General features: G+C 46.5%; 1 long non-coding RNA gene across 1 annotated transcript; it reads right to left on the minus strand.

Moving 5' to 3' along the window:
* Positions 1 to 543: 543 nt before the first annotated feature.
* Positions 544 to 3,962, minus strand: LOC136336335 (uncharacterized). The gene is made up of 3 exons (XR_010731427.1): positions 3,824 to 3,962; positions 2,013 to 2,114; positions 544 to 711 (listed from the first exon to the last, which is right to left on the minus strand). It is a non-coding gene; the product is annotated as an uncharacterized lncRNA (long non-coding RNA).
* Between the last annotated feature and the right edge of the window lie 3,913 nt (positions 3,963 to 7,875).

Genomic DNA, 7,875 nt, shown 5'->3' on the forward strand with positions numbered 1-7,875 from the left:
AAGTTCCTGGCTCAGTACTCACAACACTACTCCACCCTTTCTGCTATAAATAGCTGAAAGGGTTTGGCCAGATCTGGCAGGGCCAAAGCTGGGGCAGCCACCAGGGCCTCTTTCAGCACTTGGAACGCTTGCTTCTTCTTATCTGGCCATGTGAACTGCTCTTCCTTACCCCTGGTTAGTTCATGCAAGGGTTTAGCTAGTTCTGCAAAGCCTAATATCCACAGTCGGCAGTATCCTACTGCACCTAAGAATTCTCGTACCTGTCTCTTATTAGTAGGCTCGGGAATCTGCAAGACCGTCTGAATTTGCTGGCTGGACAATGTCCTTTGCCCCTCCCTGTAAGTTATACCCCAAATAACTTACAGTTTGCGTCACAATCTGGGCCTTCTTGGCAGAGACTCGATACCCTATTCGCCCGAGATCTTGAAGCAGGTCAGAGGTGGCTTCTTTACACTCTCCTTCGTCCTTGGTAGCTATGAGGATGTCATCCACATACTGGAGCAGTACAATCAATAGGATGGGAGGAGCGGAAAGCCTGCAGATCTTTGCTGAGGGCTTCATTAAAAATGGTGGGGGAATTCTTAAACCCTTGTGGTAGTCTGGTCTAAGTGAACTGCCCCACCAGTTTATTATCTGTGTCATTCCTTTCAAAGGCAAAGATCTCTTGGCTCTGAAGCACCAGGGGAATACAAAAGAAGGCATCTTTTAAATCTAGGACAGAATAATAGGTATGGGTTGGGGGCAATGAGCTCAGTAAGGTATACGGGTTGGGCACCTGGGATGAATAGTCTCTACCTGCGCATTCACCTCCCACAAGTCCTGGACTGGATGATAGTCTTGGCTCCCCGGTTTCTGGATGGGAAGCAGCGGGGTGTTCTAGGCTGACTGGCACCTTCGAAGGATGCCTGCCTCCAGCAGGCATTGCAAGTGTCGGGCGATTCCCTGTCTAGCTTGGGCTGGGACTGGGTACTTCCTGATCTTAACTGGTCTAGCAGTGCTAAGCAGTTGTACCAGGACAGGCGTTTGGTGAGCAGCCAAACCTGGGGGGTTGGTTTCCGCCCAAACCTCAGGTACCTGGGCATGCAGGGCATCTGGAACCCTTTCCTTGGCCTCCTTACCTTCTAGGATGGTGGCAAGTAAGTGTTCTTCAGACAGTGGGACAGTTACTTCTATGCTGACCTCTGCCTCTTTGTTCCCTATAGGGCTTTCCTCCTGTCGGAAGGTTATGGTGGCCTGAACTTTCTGCAATAAGTCCCTTCTTAGCAGTGGGTAAGGGAAGTCTGGAATGACTAGGAAAGAGTGGGTGATGATGCCTTGACCTAAGTCAGTAATTCTTGCGGTGGCCCATGGGGAGGCTTCTGCTTTGCCCGTTGCCCCTCTTATCTTAGTAGTTGTCTTCTGTATCTGGCCCTGTGGTTTCTTTAGGACTGAGTAGGTGGCTCCTGTGTCGACTAGGAAGTCTATTGGCTTTCCTTCGACTGTTAAGGTGGCCATGGGCTCCTGGGAGCTGACGGGAATGGAGCCCTGGCCCCGTCAGTCTAAGGTTTGGAGTAATACCTCTGGGGCTCGTTTTGGCCTCTGGCTGTCGGCCCTCAACTTTGGGCACTCTCTCTTCTAGTGTCCTTTCTCCTTGTAATAGGCGCATTGATCCTTGTCTATTCACTGTCCTTGGTCCTTCCTCTGTCCCCCTTTTCCTTTGGGGGGGAGTTTTCTGATCAGCAATCAGGATCTTGGCTACCTCCTTTGCTCTGCCAACCTCCTGATCATCCTTGTTAATATATATACTTTCTGGGCTATTTCTAATAGATTACTCCTATTTTCTCCTTTAAATCCCTCTATCTTCTGAAGCTTTTTCTAATATCTGAAGTGGCCTGAGTCACAAAGGCTATATTTACTAGTCTCCTGTTCTCTTCTGCCTCAGGATCTAGAGGGGTATATACTCTATAAGCCTCTATGAGTCTCTCTAGAAAGGCTGCTGGGGATTCCTCTCTTCCCTGGATGACTTTACTTACCTTGCTAAAGTTGGTTGGCTTTCTAGCTGCTGCCTTGAGCCCCCTCAACAGAGCCCGGCGATACTGGAGGAGCGCGTCCCTTCCCCCAGCGGTATTAGGGTCCTAGGTAGGATGTTGAGACAGGAGAGTATCTTCTATTTCCCTTACCTCCCGAGTTTCCCTTTCTTCTCCTAATACCGCCTTAGCATCTTCTCTCATTATTCTGTCCCTTTCTTCATAAGTGAAGAGGGTTTGTAAAACCTGCTGACAATCATCCCATGTGGGCTGATGGGTCCTAAAAATGGTCTCAAGGAGAGATATTAGTCCCTGAGGTTTCTCGGAAAATGGGGGATTCTGATGTTTCCAATTGTATAAATCACTAGTGGAAAAAAGGTACATAGATGATGCGAGGAGGTGTCTGTGGGCCAGCATCTGGTACTGCCAGTGCCTCTTAGAGAGGCAAAATGGCTGCTCCTCCCAGAGAAGGAGGCAAAATGGCTGCTCCTCCCAGAGGAGAAGGCAAAATGGCTGCTCCTCCCAGAGAAGGAGGAGGCAAAATGGCTGCTCCTCCCGGAGGAAGAGGCACAATGGCTGCTCCTTCTGGAGGAAGAGGCAAAATGGCTGCTCCTCCCAGAGGAGGAGGAGGAGGAGACAAAATGGCTGTCCTCCCGGAGAAGGAGGCAAAATGGCTGCATCTACCTACACATCCATATACAAGTATTGGTCTGGGTGGGGAGCCCTAGAGACCGTGGCTCTGACAGCAAACAAAGTTGGAAGGTCAAAAGTGCCCTCTGTGGGTCGTCCCACATTAAATGCAGGCCATTCCAGCTGGCTCAAGGTCCGGAGGAAACCTGGACTTGGCGGCGGACCTCCGTACCCCTGAGCCCTCTTCTGGAAATCAGAAAAATTCTTCAACAGGCACTCGAGGGGGATCCTGGCACAGACTCCTGTTGTCCCATCCCAGATGACTCAGGAATCATGAGAAAGGGTAGGATGCAGGCAACACACACTATTAACACAGGAACACACTTGTCTCTCTCACACTCAACTCAGTCCTTCCAGCTCAGACAAAACGCAGCGCAGCACAAAACGATTCCTAATGTGACCGGTCACTCCAAAGTTAACAAATCCAAATAGCTAAATTTCAGAGAGCGGCGTCCCGCTTCTGAAAGCCCTGGGTGGGTTACCGGCAGCGTCCCACCTACCACCTCAGGATTGTGTGCTCCGGAGCCCAAAAGCCAAACCAAATGAGGATCCTCCGAGAATACTTACTCAGCTGGAGCTGTCCTTCCGGTCTCCGACCCAAAACTCCACCAAGGGAGAATCCTGGGCGAGCCCACATCCACCGGGTACGAGAACAAACATCGGAGACTTTCAGGAGTTTAGATGTTACTTTATTGGCCAGTTTAACCTGCACAGGGGCAAACTCCAAAGATGTCCGGAGACACCGTGCTCATGAGGAGCTGCAAACGGAAGTCGCGCCTGGCATTTACAGCCAGGTCCTTATGTATCCTAAGTGAGCAAGCATTTACAGAAGCAGATGTGGCAGTTTAGCTATTGGCTAGGGAGGTCGCATGCAGCATAGCAATAGGGGCCGGTTTTAGCATAGTAGCGAATTTCAAACATAAACTTCTGATAAGGGTCACTGACCTTATAGTTACACTCTTTTTTTTTATTATTATATTACTGCCAATAGTTACACTCTTGGCAGCCCCAGCATATCAGTACTCCCTGAATCTAACACCAGCCTTCGTGGGTCACGCTGGGCCGAGCCGGGCTGACTCAGGGATGTGCACCAACCTCAGGCACCGGCGGAAGCCTCCCTGACTCACCGTGAAGTTCTGGTCGCCGATGCTGCCCACAGAGAAGCAGTGGCCGCCGTGGTTCACAGCCCTGGTCAGCACCTGGTGCAGGTTCATGGCGGCGCCCTAGTCCTGCAGCATACACCGGGCCCGGCTCATGCCCCGGATCCGCGGCGGCTTCCTTCCCTCAGGGGTGGCAGCCGCTATGGGGCGGCGACCGTGGCAGCAACGGGCGCCAAGAGCTGGAGCCCCTTGGCTGGGGCCAGCAGCTCATCCTTGGAGGGGGTGGGCCGGCAAGGGGCGGAGTGCCGTGCACGTCCGCGCACCTGTCACAGTCCGCGCAGACCCAGGTGAAACTCGGAGTTGACTCACTGGCTGGGAAGGCTGCGCTGTCTACACACTTCTGAGCCCCTGTGGCATAAGCAGCACCAGTTCACCCTCTCTGCCTAACCTGTTCCTCCGACTCCTGCGGCCGGCACTCCTACAGGCCCCGGCCACTCACTACTCATCGCCAGGGCCTTTTGGTCGAAATATCAGGAGACTTCCCACGGCCAAGAGGAGTACTGCAGTAAAGAACTGACTTTTTTTTTTAACCACAGTACATTAGATCAGCAAGTGGATATGAAAACTCCTCTTCTGGTCAGATACTGGCCAATCCCAGGCTCCAGTTCACCTACGGCTCCGCCTACTACTTGAGAAACACGGATCTCTACGAGGCTTGAGAGAGACTGTCCATTTGGGTGTTGAACAGAAAGACCCTAATAGTAACATAATGAGCTCAGAAACAGGTAACAATTTTCAAAGTACACTCGGGCTTAATCTGACTGTTGTACCAGAGTTTAAAACGGAGAAGTGCCTTAGAAATGGAGTTGCAGTGTCCTGATAGAAACTACAAGTCCCAGGATGCACCACTCCCATAGGCGTCTCAAGAGTACTCCCAGTCAATGTGACTCTGGAAGTGTCTCTGACCCGGAGTATTATCAGTACGTGCGGGTCCAGCTCGCTGAACACTGAGTTTGAAAGGTTTAAACTTAACTTGACAACTACCTAAATGTTTTCACCTAAGTTTATCCTGTCATGCTGTAATAATCCTGTCCCAGTCTTGTGTTGAACATTTGCTTTGGAAAAACCTAATTCCAAAATGATTATAGTGTCTCAGCTACAATTGTGAGCTTACAACTTTCCTTGTATTTTGACACGTTTTGCATTATTTATGATAAACACTTGTTTATATATCTCCTCTCATATACTGTAAGTCTTTTAGGGACAAACTGTCCTGCTTATCTTCATAGTCCCAAGTATCTGGTGCAGTGCCAGTTCCAATTTAAAATTTTTAGTTCAGTAAATGTTAAATGAATCAATGTAAACAGGAACTCTCCACTTAAAAAGAGTAGTTTTTTTAATTTATTCAATTTATTTTAATATATTTTTGTTGTGGTAAAAAAAAATCCTTCATACTAGTACTTGGATGGAAGGAGTACTAATAATTTTATTTCATTTTGCTTTACCTAAGTTTTTTGGCAATGTACATTTACTTTGTTCTGAAGAAGTAAAAATTACTTTAAAAAACAAGTTTAAGAACAATTTCTTTTAATTTGAAAGATGTAAATGAATTCCATTATTTATTCCAGTCTCTTCATAGAAATGAGGAGTTTAAAACTTAATTTGTCATTTAATAAAACTATCTTATTGAGTATTAGCATTCTTACAGTTTAATTTGTATTTTAATTGTTAATTCAAATTTTACTCAAAGTGGCTTTAAGTTAATTTTATATTTTAGACCCTAAAGCAAGATTTTTCAATGTTCTACATAAATTGTGTATCTGGCTCTGAAACTTAACATGTTTACTCATTTCATTCTACTCAGTTAGGTTTTGAAGGGCATGCAGTGTAGCAGAACAAAAGAAATGACATGGCCTGGTAATTAAGAAATCTGAGATTTATTTCTTCTGATCTTGCTGTGCGACCTTGGAAAGTCTTAATAACTTTTACAATCGTTTTTCTTATTTGTAAAATTAAGTTTAACCTGATTATCAACAACATTTTGCTTGGCTTTCTCATCCCTGCACTTCTAAGGACATCTCTTTATTAAACTCCTTGAAATAGACTACCTGAGATTAAATTCTGGCCTAACTACTGCCTGACCAGGCAGTGCGCAGTGGATAGAGCGTTGGACTGGGATGCAGAAGACCCAGGTTCCAGACCCCGAGGTCGCCAGCTTGAGTGCGGGCTCATCTGGTTTGAGGAAAAGCCCACCAGCTTGAACCCAAGGTCGCTGGCTCCAGCAAGGGGTTACTCGGTCTGCTGAAGGCCCACGGTCAAGGCACATATGAGAAAGCAATCAATGAACAACTAAGGTGTTGCAACGCGCAATGAAAAACTAATGATTGATGCTTCTCATCTCTCTCCGTTCCTGTCTATCCCTCTCTCTGACTCACTCTCTGTCTCTGTAAAAAATAAAAATTAAAAAAAAAAATTCTGGCCTAACTACTCAGAAAAATTACCTAACCTCTCTGTGCTTTACTTCTATATAAAGTGAGGACAGTACATAGTAGATTTTTTTTATTTTTATGGAATTATCATGAAGAATAAGTGAGAACAGTGTTTGGCACATTCACAGAATTCAGTGGATGTTAGCTATTTTATTATTTTTAAACCTGACATTTTAACATATATTTACTCTTTCTAAGGTTTTACAAATAGTGTCAAAATTCAGTCCAAATCTAAACTTTCCAGAGATGTTTAAGATTTCCACAAATGCTTTTGAGGCCAACCCAGTCTGTACCCAAAACTGTGGGACTACAAAAGCTAATGAAAAGCAAGGACATTCTTTTGCCTCTGTTTGCTGTCAACAGAGTTGACTACATATTCCATTAGCAAAAAGTATTTATGCAGGAAAAGGAAAGGATAGTAATCCAGTACATACAGCAATGGCGAATCACTCACAGGAAGAGAGCAAGAAGGAAGTTAGAGAGGAAAAAAAAAACATTATGGGGAATTCATAGGGACTAAGGTTCTGAAAACTCTTCCACGGCCCCTCCTGATTCCTGTCCTTTTTTTTTTTTTTTAGTTTTTATTGATTGCTTCTCAAACACGCCTTGACCAGGGGTGGGGGTAGGGGAGAGGTAGGCTCAAGCAGAGCCTACCCCTTGCTCAAGTCTGAAGTCAGAGACCTTGGGCTTCAAGCCAGCAACCTTCGGAGCGTGTTGATTATCCCATGCTCAAGCTGGCGACCCCACACTACTCGAACTGGCAAGCATGAGCTCGGGCCACTGTGCCACCACCAGTCAGGCCTGATAACTAGAATTAAGGAATCTGTCATAAATTTTGACAACTCTTATTTATCAGAAATACTCTACTACTTTATTAAATTGCCCATTAATCCACCTATCTTTGATAGACAGCAGAATGAACTATTTCAATGAAACAACTGTTTGTAATTTATCTATTTCCTCTACTGCAACTCTGGCCTGCTGTCTGATTTTATATAGCCTTTGAGTTAAAAATAGTTTTTACATTTTTAAATGGCTGAGGCCCAGGCCAGTTGGCTCAAGGGTAGAGCGTCAGCCCTGCGTGTGGATGTCCTGGGTTCAGTTACCGGTCAGAGGACACAGAAGTGGCCATCTGCTTCTCTCCCTCTCCTGCATCCCCTTTCTTCCTTCTTCCCTTCCTGCAGCCAGTGGCTCAGTTGGTTTCAGCGCATCAGCTCTGGGCACTGAGGATGGCTCCATGTAGCCTCTGCCTCAGAAGCTAAATATAGCTTGGTTGCGAGCATGACCCCAGTTTGGCAGAGCACTGGCCAACAACCCCAGATAGGTTGCTGAGTGGGTGGATCCCAGTCGGGATGCATCCAGGAGTCTGTCTCTCTATCTCCCCTACTCTCACTTGGAAAAATATAAAATAAATAAATAAATGGTTGAAAGAAATCAATATAACAATAATACTTAATGAACCTGACCTGTGGGGGTGCAATGGATAAGGCATCAACCTGGAGCACTGAGGTCACAGCATCGAGACTCTGGGCTTGCCCAGCAAGGTACATATGAGAAGCAACTATGAGTTGATGCTCCCGTTCTCCCCTA

This window comes from Saccopteryx bilineata, chromosome 4 (assembly GCF_036850765.1).
Source record: "Saccopteryx bilineata isolate mSacBil1 chromosome 4, mSacBil1_pri_phased_curated, whole genome shotgun sequence".
NCBI classification, from domain to species: domain Eukaryota; kingdom Metazoa; phylum Chordata; class Mammalia; order Chiroptera; family Emballonuridae; genus Saccopteryx; species Saccopteryx bilineata.